We start from the raw sequence: 27,707 nt of genomic DNA on the forward strand, positions 1-27,707 counted from the left end.
GCTCCCCTGTGTCCTGCTCTCTGACATCCAGTCTTCACACATGCTGACCTTTCTGCCTGCAATGCCCTTCCTTCTCTTCCTCTGAACAAACATTTTCTCTCTCGCCCCAGTGACAGGCCCAAGGCTATTTTCCTTGCGTTGTCCTAGCATTCTTATATGCCTCCTTTCCCGGGGCTGGAAATAATTTGTCCACATCTGAGAGCCCCTCAAGAGCTCAGCCTGAGTTCATCTCCCTACCCTTAGCCTAGAACCAGGAGGTGCTAGAAATTGGAGAGTAGGGATTTCATTTTTTTTTAATATTTATTTTATTTTTGACAGAGAGAGAGAGCGTGAGCAGGGGAGGGGCAGAAAGAGAAGGAGACACAGAACCCAAAGCAGGCTCCAGGCTCCCAGCTGTCAGCACAGAGCCTGACACAGGGCTCAAACTCACGAACCGTGAGATCATGACCTGAACCGAAGTCGAATGCTCAACCGACTGAGCCACCCAGGCGCCCCTAGAGATTTCATTTTTGATAGATACAGCCAAATTGGCCTCTCTCATAGAAGCTGTCCCTCTTCCCCTCCCTGTAGCAGTGCCCGCGCCTGTTGACAGTGTGATTCCACTTTATACAAACATCATTCAGATGTGCTTGCACACGAGTGAAAGGAGGTACACATGTAGTTACATAATGCATAAAGAGTGGGGGGTTATGCTCTACAAGGTCACTTTATTATAAAGAGATTGTAAACAATCTTAACTTTGTCAACAGAGGGTCTCATTAAATAAATGATGGAATGTCATCCAGTGGTTGAAAAAGAGAGAGGCTTGGGACACCTGCGTGGCTCAGTCGGTTAAGCGTCCGACTTCGGCTCAGGTCATGATCTCACAGTTCCAGAGTTCGAGCCCCGCATCGGTCTCTGTGCTGACATCTCAGAGCCTGGAGCCTGCTTCAGATTCTGTGTCTCCCTCTCTCTCTGCTCCTCCCCTGCTCACACTCTGTCTCTCTCTGAAAAATATTAAATAAACTTAAAAAAAATTTTTTTTAAGAAAAAGAGCAAGGCAACTTTCAGTATGAAAAGATCAAGATGTTAAATAACTGGGGCACCTGGGGACTCTGTCAGTTAAGTGCCCAACTCTTTTTTTTTTTTTAAGTTTATGTATATATTTTGAGAGAGACAGAGACAGCACAAGTAGGGGAGGGATAGAGAGAGAGAGAGAGAGAGAATCCCAAGGAAGCTCCGTGGTGCCAGCGAGAGTCTGATGCAGGGCTGGAGCTCATGAAACCATGAGATCATGACCTGAGCTGAAACCAAGAGTCAGACGCTTAACCAACTGAGCCACCCACGCACCCCAGTGTCCAAGTCTTGATTTCGGCTCAGGTCGTGATCTCACGGTTCATGAGATCAAGCCCCACATGGGGCTCTGTGCTGACAGTGCTGAGCCTGCTTGGGATTCTCTCTCTCTCCTTTCTCTCTGCCTCTCCCCTGCTCACACACACATACTCTCTCTCTCTCTCTCAAAATAAATAAATAAATTTTAATGAAAAAAGATATTAGGGGCGCCTGGGTGGCGCAGTCGATTAAGCGTCCGACTTCAGCCAGGTCACGATCTCGCGGTCCGTGAGTTTGAGCCCCACGTCAGGCTCTGGGCTGATGGCTCAGAGCCTGGAGCCTGTTTCCAATTCTGTGTCTCCCTCTCTCTCTGCCCCTCTCCCATCCGTGCTCTGTCTCTCTCTGTCCCCAAAATAAATAAACGTTGAAAAAAAAAACCATATTAAAAAAAAAAGAAAAAAGATATTAAATGACTAACAACAATGTCGGCAGTATGCTACAATGTGCACAATTTTTTTTTTTAACTATCATGTTCGCATATTCATAAAACGTCTTTGGAAAGACACAGGGTAAGCTGGTCAAGGTGGTTGTCCGTGGGGTCGGAGAGGTTGTCTGGGGGTGGAAGCCAGCTGAGAGGGAGACTGTTTTTCAACCAATAACTGGTTATTTTGTGTGCTTGCTTGCTTATGTTATTCTATTAAATTCTATTATGTCATTCTATTAAATAGGTAATGCTCACACACGGCACAAAATCTAAACAAGGCCAAAGGTTCAGCCCAAAAGAAGCCTCCCTTTCTCCTGCCTCCAGCCGTCTTGGCTTGCCCTCTTTGGTACCTTCTGAATCTTTGCAGCATGGGCAGAACTACCACTCAAAAATAATTAAATCCAATACATATTCGCTTTTTAGAAAAACAGCTGAATTATTAAGATAGCAACCCCTGGCTGAAGAAAGGAATAAATCAACAAAAGAATAGTTGGTTGAAGAATTGATACATGAAACAATTAAATAACCAAAGCAAAGAGGACGTGACCCAGTGACAAAGGAAGTGACAAAAATAAGAAGGGATACAAGTAAGACCTGACTACCGTCAGAGAGAGCATCCCGTCTCGTCTCGCCCTTGGTTTCCTGTGTGTGTATCTTCTCTTCCTACCCCGACCAGGACACCCTTGATGCTCTCGTTTCCTCCCCAGGGCTACGCAGACTGTGTGTGGTAAGCATTTCTGGCCTCAGTCCCGCTAGTACTAGCCATGCTCTGTGGGCTAGATTCGTTGTTATCTATTTATTGTCAGTCATTTTTTTCTTTTGGGTCATGATCATACGGTTTATGAGATCAAGCCCCAAGTCAGGCTGCTTTGGGATTCTCTCTCTGTCTCTTTCTCTCTCCTGGTCTCTCCCCTGCTTGTGCTCTCTCTCTCAAAATAAATTAATTAATTTTAAAACATTTCATAGGTTCCCTAAAATTATTTTGGGCCCTGGGCAGTGCGTCTGCTGAGCCCAAAGGATGACGATGGCCCTGGATAATCGCCCAGTATTATCGGTGGATTGTCCCCAGTAGAGGGAGACCTCTGGAGGTGGGGGTCGAGGACACTGACCACAGCCCGGGGGCTGGCCCCTTCAGAGGGAGAGGCAAAAGGAAAAGGGTGGCAGGGGACCTTCTCTTTGTATGAGTCTGGAGCAGATAAAAACAGCTTAAAATTCCAAGTCAGGCCTCCTGCTCAGGGGTTCTCAGCATTGACGACGCATTAGAATCACCTGGGAGCTTAAAAAACTACTAGAACCTGGTTTCCACCCCAGGGCAATTAAATCAAAATATCTGATGTGAGGTCAGGGCTTGGGTTTTGTTTCAAGCTCCCCTAGGTGATTCTAACAGGGGTCAGGGCTGAGCATCGCACAGATATTCCTGCAGATGGAAGGAGTGAGCGGGGTGAGGCGAGATGCTCTGATTTGCCCAGTAGATGACATCTCACCCTGACATCTAAGACCATGAACCCTTAGTGGCTGCCAGAGGCAGATTCAAAGTAGGGCACACGTCCCTTGTAGAGGGCCCTTCCAAGGCCCTGCACTTATCCTAAAGATAGCCTCCCCGGGGTGCCTGGGTGACTCAGTTGGCTAAGCATGTGACTTCGACTCAGGTCATGATTTCACAGTTCATGAGTTCAAGCCCCATGTCGGGCTCCCTGCTGTCATTGCAGATCTGTCTCCCCCTCTCTCTGCCCCTCCCCCACTTGCAAGCATGTGCACACATGCTCCCTCTCTCTCTCACACAAAAATAATAAACACTTCAAAGTAAAAGGATAGCCTCCCCAAATCATGTAGCTTCAGACTGCACCCAGCCTGGATTCACCCCGTGGGTGCCACTCCTGGCCCAGAACCTTGCTGGGCAGACACACAGACATGAAGGGCCCAGAGCATACCTCCCGCCTAACAGCAAAGTAACTAAGAAATAGGGACTTCACCAGCAATCACTGAGTGGGTTTCTCCAAGGGTCGGCTGTGGGCCCCCTTCCACCTGAAGATCTGGTGCAATTAACCAGCCCTTCCAGGCCACTGAATCAGCATCTTGGGTCTAGGTCGGAAGCTGCATTTTTTACATGCTTCCGAGGGGATATCCATGCACATGAACATTTTTGAGTTAGTTCTACATCTTGATTCAGGAGGGGGCCACATAGTGTGCACATCTGTGAAAAATCATTGAGGTTGACTCTTAAGGTGCACCTGACTCAAAACAAAAACAAAAGAGACCCAACCACGTGTCTTGAGCTTTGGAAGGGGAATCAGGGGAAGCTGCCTGGAGGAGGGGTTCTTTGAGCTAGGCCTACACGTGGAGAGGAGCAGGGAACAGGGCAGAGGGAGTTGGGAAGGCCATGGGAAGAGACTCTTGTAACCACAGCAGTGGGGGAGACAGGTAGGAATGGAGACGGGGTTGGTTCTGAGGCCTTGTCAAGCAGCTGCCTCACCCCTACCCAGGGACAGGGTGTCCTCAGAGGCCCACAGGCTGCTGTGGTCAGCATAGGTAGCCCGTGTAAACTCCCAACTTGCCTCCAAGTGCACCCAGGTCATTCTCCCCAACAAGACAGCATTGTTTGGGGTTCCAATGCAGGGCAAGAAAAACAGAGAGCCCAATTGTCCCTGTCATAATGGGTATATAATTTATAATAATGTCAGCTATTAAAGGATTTTTAGTAATTAACTGACAGTGGTGTGCTATTTCACTGCATTTTTGCCTGCCATAATGATCTTGAACTTTGCAAGACGGTTTTGAACTTGCTCAAAATAAGCCCTGAATACAAAGAAGGGCAACATCATTCCAAATGAGGGGCGAGAGGGGTTGGACAAAATGGGGCTGTTCTCCTCCCGGGAGAGGGGTGAGCCGTGTAGAACCAGGAAGATCTGAGGCCCACTGTCTTCCCAGGGAGCTGTGCAACCAGTAAAATGCCTGCCAGGCCAGAGCGGTGAGTAAAAGCAACTCGGCTGTTTCATAATAGTGTATTCAATTGCATTTTTTTTTTCAATACACCTTGTTTGCATGATACACAGCTAGGAATATTTTTCTCTTCCCCAAAGAAATATGCTTCCATGCTTGTCTTTCTGGAAACACATGTCTCTGTTGGTATGTCTTTTACTCTTCTGATTTTTAACAGAGACATGGGAAATATTTCTTTTTCCTATTAATTCCACAAAGAAAGCCAAAGCCAGCACAAGCCCGACGATAAATCGTAACTGACACTGAGTGGTCGGGAGACAGTAGGGAGTGGTGGAGTCTGTGGCAAATTGGTGAGCTCAAACCCAGTGTAAGTGAAGCATCTGTTATTCCGCTCCAGACAATCAGGACTGCAACCCCCTGGCAAGACTCAGGTACCTACGGCAACCTCAGTTCTCGCTCTTCCTCTTGAATAGCAGAATAAGGATTTAGTTTCAGCTGGGCAAATTGTATCCTGGAGAAAGAAACTACCTCTGCCTGAGCATAGTCCCATGACTATCTCTAGCCTCCCTTGCACTGGGTATAGTCATATGACTATTTCTGGCCAATAAGATGTGAGTGGAAGCTTTGTGCAGGAATTCTGGGAAGGCAGTAGAAAGAGAGCCAACTCAACTGGGAGGCACCCTTTTTTGCCTTCAACCTTTCCTTCTCTGGCCCAGAGTATCTCCCGTCTTCTTTCGTATAAGAGACAGCTATCCTACTTAAGCTTCTGTTATTTTGAGTTTTTCTGTTATAATCTATCCAACTTAATCCTAATTAATACGACTGGACTCACTGTTACCACAGAGTCCAATGTTTCAAATTTAGCCAGGCTTATACAGATTTGTATATGACATATCTTGATGTCATATATATTGGAAACCCCATAAAAAAATATTAAAGTATAAGGGCACCTGGGTGGCTCAGTCAGTTAAACGTCCGACTTCGGCTCAGGTCATGATCTCATGGTTCGTGGGTTCGAGCCCCACGTCCAGCTCTGTGCCGACAGCTCAGAGCCCGGAGCCTGCTTCGGATTCTGTGTCTCCCTCTGTCTTTTCCCCCTCCCCTGCTCGCACTCTGTCTCTCTCTCAAAAATAAAAGTAAACATGAAAACATTTTTTTTCATTAAATTATAAAAAAAAAAAGTATTATATAAAAAAAATTAAAGTACCAAACAGGCCAAACCAGCCAGGTCTGAGCTGCATTCAGCCCAAGCACCCCTCTGGTGGGGGTTAGGAATGCTGACAAACTGCCAGTTCTCTTTTCTGGGAACATAGGCTCGAGCTTCTCCACTGACTTGACTCAAGTATGGCCGTGTGATTGGCTTTGGCCAATGAAGTATGAGCAGGTGTGATGTGAAACACTGCCGGGCAGGTGATCTCAGCTCCGGCGTGGAGCTTTTGCCACATTCTTTGTACCCTGTTGCTGTCGTTATAGAAGCATGTCAACATGGAGCTTCCCTCAGCTAAATCTCTGAGTGACTTCGAATAACCCACCATGCAGTACCTCAACAGGAAACAAACATAGTTGTTATAAAGCCACTGGGATTCGGGAATTTTTGTTACCACCGCGTTACCCACCTCTCCTAACTGATCTGCGATCTGCGTCCTGGGTATTGGTCGTTAGAATTTTACAAAGCCCTCCATCTGCCTTTCTTGCTGTGGGTGAAATTCCCCATCTTTCTAACCTTATTCTTTTTTTCCCATTTATTCTTTCACTCGTTCGTACATTCGTACATCAGACACGTGGGGGCCCTTGTGGGCGCTAAGTCAAGTCACTGCTATCTGGGAGCCCACATCCTCCCTTTGGGTGGTTTGTCTTGCCCATATCCCTTTGGACCCTTCCCAACCTCCCTCACATCCGACCCAGCAATGGAAAGAAAGAGGGAGAGAGCGGGGAGGAAGTCTTTTGAAGGCAGCCTCTCAGGTCTGGGATTCCTGTGAGAGCTCTTGGTTTTTCCTTCTTCTATCTGATGCAACCCTCACCACCTCCAGGGAGAAAACCAAGGCTCCGGGAGGTTCACTAACTTCCCCAAAGTCACACAGTTAGAAGGCAGCAGACGTAGACTTGCAGCAGGGTCATGACAGACTGCAAGGCCTGTGGCCCCCAACCACCCTGTATCACCGGCCTCTGTGGACATCTGTCTTCCGTGGTCAGAAGTCATCTGTAGCTACAGGGTAGTATTTGCAGATAAGAGCCTATCTCCCACTTCTGACTCTTTCTTTTGTCACAGACCGAAAAAGCATTTGCGATTCTGCACTGAATCTGCTGCAGCCTGTAGTGCAACCCCGCGGGCAGCTTGGCCTGCAGGCTGTGGGAGGCATGAGGGCTCGCACATGGGCCTGGAGATGGTGGATGGCAACTCTGGCCATTAGGAAACTTAGAGCTGCACGTAATGGGAAACGCAGCTCAAAATGGTTCTAACAATAAGAACCTTTATTATCTCATGGAAAAAAAAAAAAAAAGGAACCTCAGAGGCAGAACACGGTCTCAGAGCAGTTCCTCAAAGAGACCCATCTTTCCATCTCTTCACTTCTCTGTCCTCAGTGGGTTGGTTCTGACTTTGGCTGGCTTCCCCCACGGTGGCAAGAGGGCTGTTGCAGTTCCAGCCATCACATCAGACACAACAAAGAACAGCTCTCCTGCCGTCTCCTTCCTAACAGTCAAGAACCTTTTCCCAGACCCTCTCTAGCAGAGATCCCCTCAAATCTCCTTTGCCAGAACCGGGGTCACCGATTGACTTAAGCTACAGAAATTTCATCTGGCCAGGTATCTTCTACTCACCCTCCTCTACTCTGGCCCCTCTGCATCCTTTGAGGCTGCTGTGCAGGGACTCCATCAATGGGCCACCTTGCCCTTGCCTTCAGGGTGGACTCAGCCAACGAGGGACACCAAGTGCTCCCAGGCAGGAATAAGGAGTGGTCAGGCTACTTACTCCCCTGTGTCCTCCTTGCTGGGCTGCCATGGGTCATCTGCATCTTCTACCAAAGGCCACAGCCCCTGGAAGGCAGCCCTCTCCATACCACATCCCCTCCTGGTTCTGGCTCCTGCTCCTGTCCTTGGGGACTTCTCGGTCCTAGGGGGTGATAACAGCTGCTGTTCGTAGCCCATGGGTAGCCCTAGGCTAATTCACCATTGGTAGCCCAGGCTAACTCACCGCCCCTGTGCAATGCGCAAACTCTTCGCACACCCTTGTAAAATAGGCCTTTGCTCACGCTCTCTCAGTTGCCCAATCTGAGACCTGACAGTACGCTAGACAGGGGATAAAGCTCCCTTTGCAGTCTTGAGTCACTGTCTCCTAAGCCTCTTCCCAGGCCTCTTTAGCACTGAACGCTCAGTCCACCCCAAATCACCCCTCCCATTTCCCTATCCGCCGTGCTGATCTCCCCGTCTTTGTCAACAGCACCACCGACCATTCAGGCTCCCAGGAACAAAACCTGGGTGTCGACTTCCACTCTCCCAATGCCAGGCCCCCAACCCAGTCCAGAACGGTTTTCACTGATTCCACCTCCACTGTTCTCTCCCATTCCTCACCGTTTCCTAATTTCAAGCCTCCGTCACTGCCCATCGGCCTCATGACACAGCGGCCCCCTAAATGATCCCGCTGCCTCCAATTCATGCCACTGCCACAAGAAATGTCTTCAACCACAGCTCTGATCATGACCTTCTTCTCCTGCTCGAAACCTGCCCCGACTGCCCGCAAATTAGACTCCAGATGCCTTAACCTGGCAGCAAAGCCCTCCACATTAGGCCCCTGCACAGCTTCCCAGCCCCATTTCCTACTGTGTGCACACAGCCCCGGCTACACAGGCTGTATCAGTCAGCTACTGCTGGGTACAAAATCATCCCAAGGCTTAGTAGCTTAAGACAACAATGTATATCATTGCGGCCGGGTCCAAGTTCAGGCAGGACTTCTGCTGCTCTGGGCCAGGCACAGCTGATCCTGGCTTGGCCCAACCCCACGTCTGCAAGCAGCTGACAGGTTGACTAAGGGCTAGTTGGTCTGGGATGGCCTCACTCTCACATCCAGCGGTTGTCTGGCTGGGTGAAAGGAAGTGACCGAGCCACGTGTCACTCATCATCCAGCAGACTCATCTGATGGTGTATTAGTTATCCGTAGCTGCGTAACAAGTTACACAACTAAAAACCACAAACGCGGTCTCTGGGGGTCAGGAAGCCTAATGCCCCTCGGGGGGTGTCTTCGGCTCGAAGACTCTCACAGGGCTAGAGTCAAGGCATCGACTAGGGCTTTGGTCACCTCGAGGCTCCAGCGGCGGATCTGCTTTTAAACTTACGTGGATTTTGGCAGGTCTCGGGTCCTTGCTAGCCCTCGGCCAGAGACATCATTTCCCTGCCACGTGGAGTCCTCCATAGACACCTGCAGCACAGAAGCCGGATTCCCTCAAAGCAAGTCAGCAAGAGAACAAGGAAGGGAAAGCAAGATGGGACCCACCCAGTCTTTCTTTGTGTAAGCTGATCTCAGAAGGGCCGACTCACGTCTTTTGCGGCCTTCTATTTGTGAGAAGCGAGGCACCAGGCCCAGCCGACACTCAATGGGAGCAGGTGACACAGAGCATTAATCTCAGGAGGTGGGGATTATTGGGAGCCATTTTATTTATTTATTTATTTATTTATTTATTTATTTATTTAAACAAAACCATTTTTTTTAATGTTTATTTATTTTTGAGACAGAGAGAGACAGAGCATGAACAGGGGAGGGGCAGCGAGAGAGGGAGACACAGAACCTGAAACGGGCCCCAGGCTCCGAGCTGTCCGCACAGAGCCCGACGCGGGGCTCGAACTCACGGGGCGTGAGATCGTGACCTGAGCCGAAGTCGGACGCTTAACCGACCGAGCCACCCAGGTGCCCCGTTGGGAGTCATTTTAGAGCTGCCTGGCACACCTGACCTCGGTCATAGACTGGAGGCAGGGTTTCAAAAACCGCAAGAGGGCGTGCAGAAGCGCATAAAACCTCTTGAAGCCCAGGCTCAGAACTTGTCTATGCGAGCCACAGATCCAAGTGCAGATTCGAGGTGCGGGAGAAGCAGACTCCATGTCTTGGTGAGGAGAGCTGCCTAGTCACACCGCAAAGAGGATATGGGCAAGGATGGAGAACTGTGTCCATTTTTGCAAAGAGGCCAACAGACTTTTCCCACCGGGCCTCAAAGATGCTTTGTGCTTTCTCGCCTAACGGCCGTAGGGCACACTTTCTTCTTCTTGTGTGGGTGAGGCCCACCTCTGCCTGTTACCATCCGGCCAGTCTCCAAGGACCAACTCACAGCCTGTATTAGTTTCTGTTTGCTGCTATAACAAATGATCGCAAACTTAGTGGCTTAGGACAACTCAAATTTTATTGCCTTCTGGTTTGGGAAGTCTGAAGTCCAAAACGGGTGTCACTGGGCTAAAATCAGAGCGTTGGAAGGGCCACACACCTTTCCAGGGGCTGGAGGGAACTTTTCCAGCTTCTAGAGGCAGCCCGTGTTCTTTGGCTCACGTCCCCTTCACCCATCTTCAGCGCCAAGAATGGCCGGGGAAGTCTTTCTCCTCATATCACTCTGACACTAATTCTCTGTCTCCCTCCTGCTTCCACTCGTAAGGACCCTGGTGACTATAGTGGGTCCACATTGACAAGCCAGGATAATCTCCTCAGCTCAAGGTCAGCGGTCTACCTCCAGTCTACCAGCATCCACAATCCCCCTTTCCATGTAATGTAACATATTCTCAGGTTCCAGGTTCGAGCACATGGACCCCTTTGCTGGGGCCATTCCTCTGTGTACCACCCCACTCCCACCCCCACTCCCACTGATGGCAGCATTTTGTTGAATACTTACTATGTGCCAGCCGGTGTGCCCAGAACTCCTTTCCCTGAATGATGCCACCCATTCTTCTCACCCCTACGAGGAAGGTACTCTCAGCGTCCTCATTTCACAGACTCCAAGAAGTTAAGCGACTCCCCAAGGAGACCCAGTGAGCACGTGCTGGATACCGGAACTTGAACCCGAGTCTGCTGAGCTCTGAAGCCAGAGTCCCAACCACTTGCTCATGCCGTGTCCTCTGAAGCCACCAGATCCCTTCAGCTAGCTGTCACCCCTCCTCTGCGCCCCCATAGCCGAGGAAGATTGGGCCTCTCTTTTAAGAGAGATTCTTCTCAAGTCTCAGTTTTGAGCAGGCCACCTCCCCAGCTCATCTGTCAAAGTAATAAAAGTAATCGTTTAATGAAAATCTGCCATACGCCAGAACCTTCTCACCCAACATTTCTCACACCCACTGCTAAGGCAGGTGTTCCTTCCACTTCCCAGTGAAGGAAATGCAGACTCCGGGGAGGGTCAGCCTCAGGGTTCGTTGGTGTCAGTGCGGGGAGTGGAATCCAGGCCTAATTCCGAAGCCCGTTCTTGCCTCCGCTAGGCCACCTGTGCACTTGTAAATGCCAACTGCCTTCGTAAGCCAGGTAGGACCCTGTCTATCATTAGCTGGCTTTACGCTGGCTGGGTGTGTAGCTCAGTGGTTAAATGGGAGATTCTGGAGAAATACTGCCAGTGTTCCAGTCTCAGCCCTCCTGGTTTCTGCCTGCGTCTGCCTCAGTTTCCTGAGCTGTAAGATGGATACAGTGACAGCACCGACCTCATACGATCTGTCGTGAGGATTAAGTGGACTAAAATCTCTTGACAGTCACTACTGCAGAAAGCACTCTCCGTGTTAGTGTTTTCGTGGGTTTGCCTGGTCAGCTGGGGCTCATTCAACGCCTACCCCAGTGTCTGGCCGTGCCGTGGGCCTCTGCTCCGGCCTTGCTGGGCATCTCTCTTCTGTGACATTCCATCACCCCAGACTACCTGCATGGAAGGTTCCCTGGAAGAACAAAATAGATCATTGTTGAGAAAATACTTTGTAAACTACAGAGTGAAGTGGGCCTGTGTTGGCTATTAATGACCTGTATGAAGGGCTTAACGATCAGGCCAGAAAACCATAGACCCCCGGAGGATCCAGTGCAAAGGCAGCCTCCCCAGCGTGGGCCCCAGGGGGACACGAGGGCCGGCAGCTGTCATATTTCCTCCTCCTCTCCCATCTCCACACCCCACCCCAACTCCCCCCACCCTCCACCCCCGCCCCATCCATCCTGGGGTGGCCAAGCCTGCAGGAATGCGATGGTATCTCAGCAAACAGACAGTCTGTTCCCAGAGGAGCCGGGACCGCCCCCAGGAGGCCCCACTCTCCCAGCCACAGTAAACACAAGGGTCTGTCCTCATTATCAGGTTGGCTCAGCAGCAGTGGAGACAGTCTGCCCGCTGGAGAGTCTCCGCAGAGCGATAAGCTGCTGGGCCCCTTGTTGGCTGTCCTCCTGGGGCCGTAGCCGCACTGCCCGGGAATAGGAATCTCAAAGCTGGCCTGGCTTGGGGCCGAAATACCTCATCCAGGGGTGGGGGGCCGAGGGTGGGGAGCTGGCTGCCTTTACACTGAGAACGTCGGTCACTCAGATGAAGGAAGGGAAGGACCAGGGCTGTGCCAACGGGCTAGGACACACAGTCTGCAAAGCTCTCAGTTGCTCTCAAAGACTTCTGAGTCCATTAATTACAATGCTTTGCGAGACAGCTTTATCATCATCATCTTCACAGACCATACATATTGATGATAGCGCTCCTTCCAGTGTTTTCCAATCCATGCGCCACTCAATGAATTATGGTGCGGAAAGCACTTAGCTCCGAGCCTGGTAAGGGCTCCGAGAAGGTCGGCTTTGCAGGAGGCAGTCTGGTAACATTCCCTTAATCACTCTAGCGGTGCAGGCAACCCCCAGTCCCTCCAAATAATAACAGTGAACTCTTCTCTGGGACGGCCGTGCCCCCGCTGTCCTCAGTTTCTTGACTCCCTGAAGGCGGGGGATACTGCGGTGAACCACGCCCCCATTTGACAGCGAAGGAGACTTGAAGGGCCCAGATAGGTCAAGTGCTTTGAAGGCTGTACAGCCAGGACATTAATGGCACAGCCGGAACCGGCCACAAGCCCTCGGACTCAAAGTCTGACAAACTTTTTCCGTCCTGGCCACTACCTGCCCTTGGCCAACCACTGAGGAGCCGAGATCGGGTCATTGGCCTGTGTCCTGGATCCTCTCCGGGGTCAGGCAGAGGCAGATCAAGATCCTGGGGGTTGGAGATTAGCCGGCAACTCCTCCTTAGCAGCTTGGAAAGCAGCAGTGAAAAGAACTCCAAATAACCAGGGGCGGCTGTGGACTCTCAGGGTGAGCACTTGGCCGGGAGTCCAACAGCCCTGGGTTCCAATCAACTGCTATTTTCAGGCTGGTGACCTAGGGCCGGGCACTTACCCTCTCTGGATTTGGTCCCAAGATCAACCTCTTCTGAGAGTTGCTAGGTGAATTACATGAAATAGCACACATCAAAATCCCCGGCTTTGGAGTGCCTGAGTCAAATGGCCTCTCTTACGGATCAGCCGACTTTCAAACCCCTGACCATTATTCAGCGCCCAGCTCAAATGCCTCCTATCCAAGCAGTCCTCCCTGGTTGCCCAGCTGGGCGTAACCACAGCCTCTCTAGGGCAGTCACATCTCTCCCAGGGTACCCTCTCCCTTGCGTGGGGTCAAAGTTCAGTACTGATTCCTCATGGCATCCCCCAGACCCCAGCCTAGAGTCCAGAAACATTAAGTGTGTGATAAAGTAAATGAACGGGCCATGAAAGTGAAATGGCTACTCTGCCCCCCTCCTCTGTCTATAAGCCTTAGAGAGCATGCTTCCCCCCGCCCCCCCCCCTTTCAGGAAAGACTGGTAAAGACCCCTGAGAAGCGATTCTGCCCAAATATAGCTTCCTTCCTATGTTTGCCACCTCCTACTCTCAGTTCCAGGGACTCCTGTGTTCTCCGGACCCCCAGGGTTCTCTCCTGACTCCTTGACCTGCCCTGTGAGGCCCTTCCCATCCTGGCCTCAGTGTCTGGTCCATTTCTTTTCTGGCCTCTGGTCCCAAGAGTGCCCTCTACCTGGGCTTTGTGCTCTGTCCTTCATGTTCATAGAAACATCTCTGCTCTCACCGAGTCTATAATCCAGCCACCAACATCACAGGGACTCCTGGTGCCTCCTCCCCTGTAAACACGTCTCAACTCCCGCCCCCAACCCCCCCACCCCAGGTATTCTCTCATAGGCAAGGAACCTGCTGGTGGCCTTTGGTCTTTGCAAGTGTGTCCACCATCACCTTCCCCAAACCAGAAGGGCCCCTGAATCTCTCCTCCCTCATATTAACAGTTTTAGATTCTCATAGTAGCAGAGGGAATGGATGGGCACTGAGCTAGAATTTGGAGAACGGCCCCCCAAATGTCTCAGGTTTTCTCCAGCCCATGTCTTTTTTGTTTGTTTATGTTTACTTGATCGAAAGACAGAGAGAATGACAGAAAGCATGTGCCTGCGAGAGAGAGCATGAGCTGGGGGAGGGGCAGAGAGAAAGGAAGAGAATTCCAAGCAGGTTCTGAGCCACCAGCTCAGAGCCCAACACGGGGCTTGATTCCACAGACTGCGAGACCATATCCTGAGCCGAAATCAAGAGTCAGATGCTTAACCGACTGAACCAGCCAGGCACCCCGCACCAGGCCATGTGTTCCTCCCCGTGTCCGCTGGAATGTTCCCACCTCCACCATCCACCTCCCCATCACATCCCCACATCACAGGTGCTCCTTTATTCCCCTGCTGCAGTCTCAGACCTCGGGCTACCTCCCCAGGCCTGGCCCTGGCCTCTCTGCCATCCGCCCCTGAGCACCACCCAGTCACCAGCATATTCCCAAATATGTACAGTCTTACTCTATGCCAGGTACTATTCTAGGCCCGGGGGGGGGGGGTGGTGGTACACAGCAGTGAGCAAAACAGATATTGTCCCTTCCGTCATGGAGCGTTCATTCTAAGGAGGGAAATAGACCAGTAAAACGAGTGAAACATACAGTATTTTAAGTTAGTTTTATTGTAAGTAACTTTGCTATTGGAAGTAAGGGCTTTGGCTAAACGTAAAGCGGAGATGAGTTCGGGGAGGGCTGGGTGGAGTTGCTACTTAAATGGGGTGGTCAAGCGGGCCTCCTTGAGAAGGTTACATCTCCTCAAAGAGTTGAAGGAGGCAAGGGGGTGGGCCTTGAGGGTCCGGGGGGAAGAGCATTCCAAGCAGGAGGAACAGCCAGTGCAAAGCCCCCTGTTTGAATTTATGTCCCCTCCTCTGTGCACCCACATTTTGCATCCCTCTATTTGGCCTTTGACAGAGGTGAAAAGCGTTAGAGGACATGGTTCGTTTGGTCACCTGTCCTGCTGCATCAGGAGCCATCCTTGGGGCAGGGACCCCTAATGGCCAATGTCACAGTCATCCCCCACACTACCCTGACCTGTCCGGAAGTGCACACACCCAGACCTACCCGCTCAGGCCCAGACATACACACCCACACTTGTATGGAGAGACCCATATACTGTGGCCATAGAGGAGAAGGGCTCGGTTATTGTCAGCTGGGACGAACTGCATGAAGAGTAAATAATAATTAAGTGCGCCCAGCCCCACTGAGTTTACAAAGGTCTTCCTTGTGCCTACTCTTTGAGCTGAGAACTGGGTGGTTATTAAAGTGAGGCTCAGAGAGACCAAGGTGAGCAGACCAGTAATTGGTATTTGCAGTACTAGAACCTGACTCTTCTGATTACCAGCCAACATATGATTTCATTTTTTTTTAAATAGATCAGATGTGACTACAGTACAAAACTCAAAATGGCCATAGGGGCACAGAAGTGTCCCTCTTCTCCTCCCCCAGGTACCCAGCTCCCTCCCTGGAGTCTGAGGCACTTACTGGTTTATTTCCAATGTACTTAAACGAGGACTTAGGCTCCCCTCTTTCTGTGAAGAGGTTCGGCTTCACAAATATAGCTGACAGGATGGACACAGGCTGGGAGCCCTTGCTCCGGAAGCATCTCTTCTTTGCTTCTAGAACCTAGGCTTTCTGGGGCCAGGCTTGGCATCCACTTGGTTTCCACAAAACCACAAGCCTCTTGGATCCGCCACATAGTCACTGCACGTCCTACATCTTAGTCCCTGCGGAATGTCCACTCATCGTGAGGAACCCAGTGTCCTCAGAGAGAGGAGACAGGGATGGAGCAGGAACGGGCTGGGGACGGGGACGGGGCACGGTGGGAAATCACACTGTGCTGGAATGCCTTTAAAACGGGGACTCCATTTAATGACCTCTGTGTTCTTGCTCAGCGGTTTCACTGCTGGTGGACTGTAATTCCCCGTGAAAATGATGGCGTTGGAGTCGCTGCGTGACCACACCTACCATACCCTCACACAGTGCCCCATACAGTCAACTCCAACGATGTAGTGTGGTGCGTGCCTTTCCTTTACTAGGAGCAGATGAAAATGAGTCAGCAGAGGGCCTGCTGCCAGGAGCTTACAGTCTAGGGGAGGATGGACACACGGACACACACCCACACCAAGGGGACCCTGCTCAGGAGCCTGAGGGGGGGGGGGGATCAAAAGATGATGCTCCTCCTAGAATGAGTGAAAGAGAGAGAAGGGATGCGCAGGACCCCCAGGCAGAGGGGCCAACACATACAATGAACAGGGATGCTTAAGAAATGGTAAGAGAAGGGCGCCTGGGTGGCTCAGTCGGTTAAGCATCTGACTTCGGCTCAGGTCATGATCTCGCAGTTTGTAAGTTCGAGTCCCGCGTCAGGCTCTGTGCTGACGGCTCGGAGCCTGGAGCCTGCTTCGGATTCTGTGTTTCCCTCTCTCTGCTCCTACCCTGCTCGCACTCTCTCACTGTCTTTCACTCAAAAATAAATCCCCAGTAAAAAAAAAAAAAAAAGAAGGGAAAGAAGAACTTTGGTCTTGGGTGGCAAAGACTGAACAGGAAGAGTCAGTGAGGATGAGAAGTGAAGGGTCTGGATGTCAAGGGGGGTTTTCTATCTTATAGGTGGAAATTTTCAAGCAGAGTCATGGCAGGGTCCAATTTGGTTCCTATCTGGATCTCTCACAGACTAGGAGCCCTGTAGAGGATGGGTTGGAGGCAGGAGATTCTAGAGGCTTCAGGGGCAAGGGATATGAAGGTGTGACTAAAGTTAGACTAGAAGGAATGTATCTATAATGCTTAATTCCTAAAATAGGGTGATGGGGACATAGTGTTTATGTTTTCTTTATAGGTGCATAATGATAAAGAAATTTTATTATTTTTAATAATTTTTAAAGTTTATTCACTTTGAGAGAGCGAGAGTGGGGGAGGGCAGACAGAGAGAGAGAGGGAGAGAGAGAATTCCAAGCAGGCTCCACACTGTCAGTGCAGAGCCTGATGCAGGGCTCAATCTCACTAACTGTGAGATCGCAACCTGAGCCAAAATCAAGAGCCGGATGCTTAACTGACTGAGCCACCCAGGCTCCCTAGCACATGTTAATGTTTTATTTATTTTTTTGAGAGAGAGGGGAACAGAGGATCCAAGGTGGGCTCTGTGCTGACAGGCTGACAGCAACAAGCCCGGTGTGGGACTCGAACTCATGAACCGTGAGATCATGACCTGAGCTGAAGTCAGACACTCAACCAACTGAGCCACCCAGGGGCCCCAGAAATTTTAAATTAAAGTCAGTGAACACAAGCTCCAGGAGGAAGCTTGAAGATAGCATTAGCTAATAATGAAGATCCTTATGCACTTAATAATAGTGCTTAATAGACACTATTCCTAGAATTTTACAAGTGCACATTTATTTAACCCCCACAGCCCTAGGAGGTAGGTATTACTCCCAAATTACAGATGAGGGGATAATGAAGTACAGAGAAGTTGATTATCTTGCCCAAGGTCGCCCAGTCAGTAGGGTGGAAAGCTGGGATTCAGTGGTCACGCCCTTAACCAGAGCTTGTAAACCACGTGGGTCCTGTTCACCACCACATCCCAGCACCTGGCACACGCTGAGTCTACTGTGTTTTCATCGAGTGAATGCAGCGCAGAGAGGTTCAACAAGTTCTTTTAGGTCATACGGTCCTTCAAGATGAGACCCCCATGGGACTGGTCGGTTGGCTCCTGGTCCAGCACTCCTTCCCCAACCTGGCCACACCCCCTTCCTCTCTCTCCTGTCTGTCGCCAGTCTCCATTCTCAGCTGTCCCGGGGTCACTATGCTGGCAGCCGGAGCCTGACTCAGCCAGACCAGCGGAGCCAGGCAGGCGGCCACATTCAACGCACCGGGGTGAGGACACTACCCAGCGGGGAGGCGGGGCCGTGCAAGGGGCGGGGCAAGACTGGGCGGAGTCTGTGGAGGGGCGGGGCGGGACCACGGCACGCCTGGCCCCCAGAGCTGCAGGAAAGCTCCGCCTCCTGCTAGTTCTGCTCGAGCTCCCTAGCCAGCTGTCTGTCGCACACTCAGAGAAACCCAGCTCTTTGGGACCTGTTTTCCCTAGCTCAGTATACCCAGAAGCACGTGCCCCAGTGAGCCCTCCTGCATGAGGTGCCAGATGCCAGGTTCGAGGCGCCCGAGGTTCCAGGCTCAGGGCCTAGAAATACCCACTACTAAAGCCATCACCTTCGAGGCTTCAGTTTCCCTGTCGGTGAAGCATGGCAGTCGGTGGGGGCGAGACTTCCCACTGCTTGTGCCTCGGACGCTTTGGGAGATGAAATATACCCCTGTCTGCCCACTCCCCACCGCCACTCTTGTCCTCTAGCAAAGCTCCCAGGGGTCCTCACAAGGTGATCCACAGACAGCACTAGGGGATCCCCTGAGAACTTGTCAGAAATGCAAATTCTCAAGCCCCATCCCAGACCCACTGAATCAGGAACCCTGAAGGGTGAGTCCAGCAATCTGGTTTCACCAGCCCTCCGGGTGATTCTGATGCGTGCGCAAATTTGAGAACCATGAATCTGTCATTTCCCTGATTCTAGCCTAAAGCACAGCCACCATCTTTCTTGTGCTCCAAATATCATCAGTGGCCCCATACAATCAAGCCCAAGCCCTTCTCCTGCCCTCCCAGGCCCTTCACAGCTTAACTCCCCCTTGCTTTCACCCCTTGGAACAACCACCAGCCCCGAGACCCCAGGGACACATCATGCATGTGTTTCCAGGCCCTTGTTAATGCCTTCTTCCCTTTGACCAAAACTTCAAGTTTCTCTCTTCCAGGCAACTTTCCCAGAATGCCCAACTCTTGATGCCCCCCTCCTGGGAGTCCTCAGTCCGTGCAGTCCTGCCCAGGGTTGAGTATTGATTGGCGTTTGGTTTTGGTATGGGCTAAACTGTGTCCCCCCAAAACTTACATGTTGAATCCCAACCCCCACTCTGTACCTCAGAATGTCAGTCTATTTGAAAATAGGGCTTTTTTTTTTTTTTTTTTTTTTTTTTTAAGTAGGCTCCATGCCCAACATGGGGCTCGAACTTATGACACTGAGATCAAGAGTCTCATGCTCTACGGACTGAGCCAGCCAGGTGCCCTGAAGATAGGGCTTTTAATAAGTGATTCCGTTAAAATGAGGTGGTCACTGTGGTCCCTAATCCAATCTGATTGGTATCCTTACAAAAGAGGAAATTTGGACCTACCAAGAGATACAGGGGATATGTGCCCACCCAGAAAGGACCATGTGAGAGGCGGCAAGAGGGAGGCCATCTACAAATCACGGAGAGGTGCCACAGAGGAAACCCTACCCTGTGGCACCTTGATCTTGGACTTCCAGCCTCCCAAACTGTGAGAAGATTAATTTCTACTGTTTAAGCCCCCAGTCTGTGGTATTTTGTTATGGTAGCCCCAATAGACAAATACAGACTTTCAAGTGGTTAGTGGCATTTTTCTTGAGGAGTCCCTCCTTTCTACAGTATACTTAAAAAAATTTTTTTTTTTTAATTTTTGAGACAGAGAGAGACAGAGCATGAGCAGGGGAGGGGCAGAGAGAGAGGGAGACACAGAATCTGAAGCAGGCTCCAGGCTCTGCGCTGTCAGCCCAGAGCCCGACGTGGGGCTCGAACTCGCAGACTGCGAGATCATGACCCGAGCCGAAGTCAGACGCTTAACCGACTGAGCCACCCAGGTGCCCAGAAGTCCCCCCCCCACTTTCTAAATCTCACTCCTCTTCAGGCCACTGTGACAGACTCTGCCATTGCTCCCTAAGCGTGACCCTGGAGCCTGGACAACAGCCCGTTAGCAGATGGGGATCTCCGGTTCTCCCAGGGAAGGAATGGATAGACACAAGCAAAGGCAGGCAATGTGGTCTACTCCCTGTGCCCCAGCCTCACAAATGGCTTCTGTTTCTGAGGAACAGTGTGCTGAGCATGAAAGGGGCCCAGACACAAATGTCTTTGAGGAGAATTTCCATTAGTGGATTCCACCTTCCTCATTCCCTGCCTCTCGCCCTTTCCTCAACTCAAATCCCACTGTGATACACACAACATCTGTTAAAATGACCCACCCAGGAAACTATCAACTGTGGTTCCATTATGAAAACCTGGGCTCCAGACTTGGCCCCTACTCTGCTGCGTGGCCTTAGATTAGTCACACCCCTCTCTGGGCTCCAGGCTTCCCGGTGAAAGGAAGAGCCTGGGTGAGCAGACACCAAGCACTTCCAGAAGAAGATCCGAGGCTCCAAGTGAGCAGGGCAGATGGGGGAGTGGGAGGCAGGCAAATCACGCTGGAGGAGAGACAAGAGGCTGAAACATGGAGATCCTTGAAAACCACACCGGGAGGTGGAAATTCCATGACTGGGCAGTGGGGAGCCATGGCGGGCTCCTGAGCAGTAAGAGGGCCAAGCTGACCCTGGATAATGACTGGCCATCGAGGGGTAGCTACCCAGACCCCTGCCTTCCTAACGTCATCCTTCGCCACACTCCCCTTGTCCGCTCCTGACCTTCTTGTTCCTCCTCCAACATTCTAAGCCCTTTCCCACCTCGTGACTTTCACCCTGGCTGTTCTATTTGCTAGAAAACTGGAAGTGGAAGAAGCAGACGCTTGTAGCACTTACCCACGTGCCAGGCACTGTCTAAGCACTTCGCCTGTATTAATTCATTGACTCTGCTCCACAACCCTATGGTTGTGGCAGGTAGATACTATTATGATCCTGACGCTGCAGATGAGCAAACTGAGGCACAGAGACAAGTGACTTGTTCAAGGCCTCCCAGCAGTGGTGGTGCTGGTAAGTGAAACTCCGGGATTCACTCTTACCCCATTAGAATGGCTCACCGCTCCCTCCACCATCCAGTATAAAATGCGCCCCCCCCCCACACACCTCGCCCCTCTTACCCACTGTGGTTTCCATCAGAGCACTTGGGGCCCCTGATCTTTTGCATTGCTTTGTTGGTCCCTGTCGCCAGAGCCGTCCATCACACTGTAAGCTCCATGCAGGCAGGACTTTGTCTGGTTCGCAACCGTATTCCTAGGTCCCAGCGCAGTGCCTGGCACAAAGGAGGGGCTCAGTCAAGGTTTGTTGAATGACTAAAGGAACAGAAATGTTTCTGTGCAACGGGGAAGCTCAGCTCAAGCGTCAGTGGACCTCTATCCATCCTTTCCTGAGCCTCCGACCCCCAGAGAAAGAATCCCTCCCTCCTGCTTCGTGCTCCCCATCCCGCCCCCCCACACACGTGGGTCTCCCCACTAGACTGTTCATCACCCAAAGACACCAGCCCTTTCATGTCATCTTAATACAAATAACACTAATTAACACATTTTTTTTGTTGAGCTTTATGCGTCAGGCATCGTTTCAAACTTTCTACACGAACTCACTTCATCTAACAATATTGTGAGGTATGTACTGTTATCCCCATTTCACAGGTAAGGAAACAGGGAAAGAGGGAAGTTCAGTATCTTGCCCACAATCATACACCCAACAAAGGGCAGATCCAGGGTTTAGATTCAGGCCGTCCAATCAGTGCCCTTTTCCCCACGCAGGTGGCAGGCCTGCTCCCTCCTGGAGCTCCGGGTGAGTCTGGGACCCGGCTGGAGGTCTGGCCTCCTCCCAGGCCGGCCAGCACCTCTTCCTGATTACCCACAGGCCCGCAGGGCCTCAGGGCCACTCTCAAGTGCATCGATGCACTTGAAGCCCAACAGATGGAGTCCGGGCCTGTGAATCTGCTGGCGTTTCCAGTACAGGCAGAGAGCTGGCAGGGCAGTAGCTTCTGGAATATATTCGTTTTCCTGCTGCTGCTGTAGCAAATGGCCACAAGCTTAGTAACACAGATGTCCTACCTGCAGTTCCAGAGGTCAGAAGTCTGACCTGGGTCCCTAAACTCAAGGTGTCAACAAGGCGGTGTTCCTTCTGGGCACCCTAGGGGAGAATTCATTTCCCTGCCTCTTCTAGCAGCTAGCGCCTGCACTCCCTGGCTCGGGGTCTCTTCCAGCATCTTCAAAGCCAACAACAGCAGATCAAGTCCTGAGACTGCTCCGCCCTGACTCTGCTTCCTTCCTCAGACCTCTCTCCCTCTCTGCTCCTGCCTCCCTCTCCCATGTTTAAAGACTCTTGTGGGGCACCTGGGTGGCGCAGTCGGTTAAGCATCCGACTTCAGCCAGGTCACGATCTCGCGGTCCGGGAGTTCGAGCCCCGCGTCAGGCTCTGGGCTGATGGCTCAGAGCCTGGAGCCTGTTTCCGATTCTGTGTCTCCCTCTCTCTCTGCCCCTCCCCCGTTCATGCTCTGTCTCGCTCTGTCCCAAAAATAAATAAAAAAACGTTGGAAAAAAGAAATTTAAAAATTAAAGACTCTTGTGATCACATTGGGCCCATCCAGCTAATTGAAAATAATCTTTCCATCTTAAGATCAGCTGATAGTAACCTTAATTCCATCGGCAGCTTGAATTCCCCACCTCCATGTAAACTAACAATTCACAGGTTCTGGGGATTAGGACGCGGATGTTTGGCGGGGGCGGGGGTGCAGGGAGGGGGGTGCGGCTTGGTTCCGCTTACCACACAGATGTTTCTCAGATTGTTTCTCAAAACTGCCATCCCTAAATATCTGTGGAATCACTGGAGCATCAGCAAAGACCTGATGGTGGGACAGCCTGGGCCTCAGTGCCCTTGAGGCCTCCAGTGCTGGGGCGGGTAGGAGGCCCGGGTCTCCCTCAGAGAAGCCCCCTCACAACCTGCAAGGAACAGAACACGCGGGGGCGGCCAAGGCCTCGCAGTCCACCTCTGGGCAAGAAGAAAGCGGACCCTCAGAGCACTTTCACCTGTTACCAATACCTCACCAATCCTGAGCCGGAGGCCACGAAGAGATTCTTATCCCTCCTTTAAAGGGCGGCAAAGTGAGGATTGGAGAAATGAGGTCAGTGCCCAATGTCTTGCTTGCTCGCTTGCTCGTAGCCTACGCGCACGTGCTGTGAATTGTGGGCTCATTCTCCCTGCAAGCTCGCGCCTCCCAAGAAGGTATTTGCACCATCCAGGTGGCCGGGGTCCTGGAATTCAGATAAACATGACCCTCTTTGCCCCCACTGTAATGTCTGGTTGGACATAAGCCACCTAAAATACTGCTTCCTTATTAAAATAGCACAAATATTATAAAGGGCAAAAAACCATCTGAAACTTTAAGAGAAACCCTGAGACCTAGGAGAAACCATAGGGGTCACACGGGTCACGTCTGCCGAATCGTGGAGGTACATTTCTCCATTCCCCAGTTCCGAGGCACATTTCCAAGGAACAAGGTGCCACACGCACCAATACAATACTGCACGCACAGATATGCATGTGTGTGCGCACACAAACTGACATTCCCCCTAGAGGCCCAGAAGAGCCTGCGGTCCAGGCGCGGCCGACTGGACTCTTCCTTTCTAGTCTGGATGTTTTTATTTCCTTTTCTTGCCTGACTGCGCTAGCTACAAACTCTAGCACGATGTTGACTAGCAATGGTGAGAGTGGACAGCCTTGTCCTGTCTCTGATCTTGGGAGGAAAGCCTTCAGTCTTTCACCATTAAGATGTTAGCTGTGGAATTTTCTTTTTAAGTTTTTTTATTTTGAAAGAGAGAAAAAGAAGGGCGCCTGGGTGGCTCAGTCGGTTAGGGGTCCGACTTCAGCTCAGGCCTGATCTCACAGTTTGGGAGTTTGAGCCCCACATCGGGCTCTGGGCTGGCAGCTCAGAGCCTGGAGCCTGCTTCAGATTCTGTCTGTCCCTCCCTCACTCTCACTCTGTCTCTCTCTCTCTCTCAAAAATAAATAAGCATTAAAAAAAAAAATTTTTTTTTAAAGAAAGAGAGAAAGCAGGGGAGGGGCAGAGAGAGAGGGAGACAGAGAATCCCAAGCAGGCTCTGTGTGGTCAGCACCGAGCCCGATGTGGGGCTCAAGCCCACAAACCATGAGATCATGACCCAAGCCTAAAACAAGAGTCGAACATTCAACCGCTGGGGCCACCCAGGCGCCCCAGCGGTGGATTTTTACAGATGTCCTTAATCAGGTTGAGAAGTTCCTTTCTCTTCCTAATTTATTGAGCATTTTCATTAGGAATGAATGTTAGATTTTGTCAAATGTTCTTTTTTTGCACTTACCGAAGTAATTATACGGTTTTTCACTTTTAGGGTGTCAATAAGGTGAATTACATTGACTTTTTAAGGTTTATTTTGAGAAAGAGACAGAGCACCTGCATGTGCACACGTAAGGGGGAAAGGAGCAGAGAGAGAGACTAGGAGAGAGAATCCCAAGCAGGATCCATGCTGTCAGTGCAGAACCTGACTCGGGGCTCGATCTCACAAACTGTGAAATCATGACCTGAGCTGAAAACAAGAGTTGGACGCTCAACGGACTGAGCCACCCAGGCGCCCCCCTCAGACACTGGGGTTTTCATCTTTAGTTTGATTTGGATCTTTTTTATGTTTTATGTGTCTACTTAACATGTTCAGTGTTTCTTTTAGCTACTTGAACTTAGGGAATACAATGTAATATAGTAGGTGCCTTAATACCCTTTCTTCAGTCTGCACGGACTCTCTCCTCACTGTATGTTTTATTTTCCTTCTCTGCACGCCTGGTCATTTTGCTTGGATGCTAAGCATTGTGACTTGTTGGGTAAAATCCTTTTGGATTCCTAAAATTATTCTTCAGATTAGTTTTGGGACATGGTTAAGTTACTTGGAAAGACTTTGATTGTTTGAGGTCTTGATTGGAAGCTTCATTAGGCAGGACAAGAGTCACATTTGGCATAGGATTAGTCTCCCTGCTACTGAGACGAGAGCTTTCATATGCCCCATGAGTTAGGATGTTTTATACCCTGGTTTTTGGCACAGGCAAAAGTGTACCTGCAGAGCTAGGTACTTTTCTTTCTAGTCTTTAGGGGCTCTTTCCCAGCCTCGGGCAGTCGTCTCACACACATGTGCTGATCAATATTCAATTAAACACGAGAGGGAACTCTGACTTGCCTTGTGTGGCTCCCTCTTCTCTGGTCCCTTCCCTGTGAATTCTAGCTACCTTGGCTTCCTTAGACTTCCAGATCCAACTTCTCAACTCAAGGTGACTGCTGGGCTCTGCCTGGGTCACTGTCCCTTTGCTGTGGCCTGGAAATGCTCTCCAGGCAGCAATCCGGGGCATTCGTAGCTCATCTCATTTGTTTGCTGTACTGTCCTCCACTGCCTGATATCCAACATCTTGACATTGTTTCTTGTATCTTGCCTGATTGTTCCCTTGTTTTCAGGTGGCCAGGCAAATCCAGTCCCTGCTCCTGAAAGTGAAAGTGTCAGTAATCAGAATTTGACATTTAAAACAAAAAAAGGGGTGCCCGGGTGGCTCAGTTGGTTAAGCGTCCGACTCTTGATTTCAGCTCAGGACATGATCTCATGTTTCTTGAGTTCGAGCTCCGCCTTGGGCTCTGGGTTGCTCGTGCAGAGCCTGCTTGGGATCCTCTCTCTCCCTCTCTCTCTCTGCCTCCCCCCCACTCAATTCTCTCTCTCTCTCTCAATAAATAAACAAACTTAAACAAAAAAAAGTACTAGTAGTAAAAAATAAAAAAAAAACAAACAAAAACAAAAAAAGTACTAGTTAAAATAGCATCTAAAAATAATAAATACAGGGGCGCCTGGCCGGCTCAGTTGGAAGAGCATGTGACTCTTGATTCTGAGGTCATGAATGCTGGTGTAGAGGTTATGTACATAAATAAATCAGAAAAAAAAATCTAAGTCTTTAAAACTATTAAATGCAGATAAATCCGACAGAAGATAGGCAAGAGCTGTGCAGTGAAAACTACAAAATAGTGCTAAGAGGAAATTAAAGCATACGTAAATAAATGGAAAGATACACCATCTTTGTGTATCAAAAGACTCCGTATTGCTAAGATGTCAGTTCTGTCCCAACTGACATATAGATCCAGTGTAATCCCAGCCGAAACCCCGGCAGGCGATTTTTGGTTGAAATGGACAAGTCGATTCTCAAACCTACAGGGAAGTCCAAAGGACCTAAAACAGCCAAAACGGTTTTGAACACAAACAAATAAGCAAAAGCTGGAGGACTTAACATTACCTCCTGCTTTCAAGACTTACCATAAAGCTACAGGAACCAGGGCAGTGTGGCATCACCCTCGAGACGGGCAAATAGCAAAACAGAAGAGAGTCCAGAAATAGGCCCACATGTAAACAGTCGATTGATTTTTGACAAACGTTCCAAGATAATTCAGTGGAGGAACAAGAGTCTTTTCAACAAGGGGTGCCGGGACAATTGGATATCTGCGTGCCAAACAAAACAAAACGAAACACAAAACAAAACCTGTTATCCAAACTTTGTACCAAATATAAAAATTAACTCAAAATGGATCATAGACTTAAGTGTAAAACCTAAAATGATAAAGCCTTAGAAGAAAACATAGGAGAAAATCTTTGTGACCTTGGGTTAGGCAAAGATTTCTTAGATAGGCACCAAACACGATTGATACAAGGGAAAAAAAAATGACAAATTGGACTTGAGCAACATAAGAACTTCTGCTCTTTGAAAGGCAGTGGTAAGAGAACAAGCAGATAAGCCACATACTGGAAGAAAATACTTGCGAATCAGATATCTGATAAAGGATTTGTATCTAGGACGTGCAGAGAACTCTCAAAACTCAGTAATGAGAAAATACATGACCCACTTAAAGCTGAGCAAATTAGGGGTGCCTGGGTGGCTCAGTTGGTTGAGCGTCTGACTTCGGCTCAGATCAGGATCTCGTGGTTTGTGAGTTCGAGCCCCATGTTGGGCTCTGTGCCGACGGCTCAGAGCCTGGAGCCTGCTTCGGATTCTGTGTCTCCCTTTCTCTTTGTCCATCCCCTGCTTGCGCTCTGTCTTCTCTCTCTCTCCCTCTCCACCAAAAATAAATAAACATTAAAAAAAAATTTAATAAAAAAACTGAGCAAATTAAAATAATGAGAATATATCGGACAAAGGGCTAGTATCCAAAATCTATAAAGAGCTCACCAAACTCCACACCCGAAAAGCAAATAACCCAGTGAAGAAATGGGCAGAAGACATGAATAGACACTTCTCTAAAGAAGATATCCGGATGGCCAACAGGCACATGAAAAGATGTTCAGCGTCGCTCCTTATCAGGGAAATACAAATCAAAACCACACTCAGGTATCACCTCACGCCAGTCAGAGTGGCCAAAATGAACAAATCAGGAAATTATAGATGCTGGAGAGGATGTGGAGAAACGGGAACCCTCTTGCACTGTTGGTGGGAATGCAAAGTGGTGCAGCCGCTCTGGAAAGCAGTGTGGAGGTTCCTCAGAAAATTAAAAATAGACCTACCCTATGACCCAGCAATAGCACTGCTAGGAATTTACCCAAGGGATACAGGTGTACTGATGCATAGGGGCACTTGTACCTCAATGTTCATAGCAGCACTCTCAACAATAGCCAAATTATGGAAAGAGCCTAAATGTCCATCAACTGATGAATGGATAAAGAAATTGTGGTTTATATACACAATGGAATACTACGTGGCAATGAGAAAAAATGAAATATGGCCTTTTGTAGCAACGTGGATGGAACTGGAGAGTGTGATGCTAAGTGAAATAAGCCATACA

The 27,707-nt window shown here is 50.0% G+C and overlaps 1 long non-coding RNA gene across 2 annotated transcripts; it reads right to left on the minus strand.

The window, feature by feature from the left end:
• Positions 1 to 1,801: 1,801 nt before the first annotated feature.
• Positions 1,802 to 26,484, minus strand: LOC128315915 (uncharacterized). Of its 2 annotated transcripts, XR_008299109.1 has the most exons (5): positions 26,191 to 26,481; positions 20,989 to 21,140; positions 11,519 to 11,617; positions 10,603 to 10,958; positions 1,802 to 9,149 (listed from the first exon to the last, which is right to left on the minus strand). It is a non-coding gene; the product is annotated as an uncharacterized LOC128315915 (long non-coding RNA). The 2 variants fall into 2 exon arrangements; XR_008299108.1 differs by having other exon boundaries at positions 10,603 to 11,617; positions 26,191 to 26,484.
• Positions 26,485 to 27,707: the final 1,223 nt, after the last annotated feature.

Source organism: Acinonyx jubatus, chromosome B3 (assembly GCF_027475565.1).
Source record: "Acinonyx jubatus isolate Ajub_Pintada_27869175 chromosome B3, VMU_Ajub_asm_v1.0, whole genome shotgun sequence".
Taxonomy (NCBI): Eukaryota; Metazoa; Chordata; class Mammalia; order Carnivora; family Felidae; genus Acinonyx; species Acinonyx jubatus.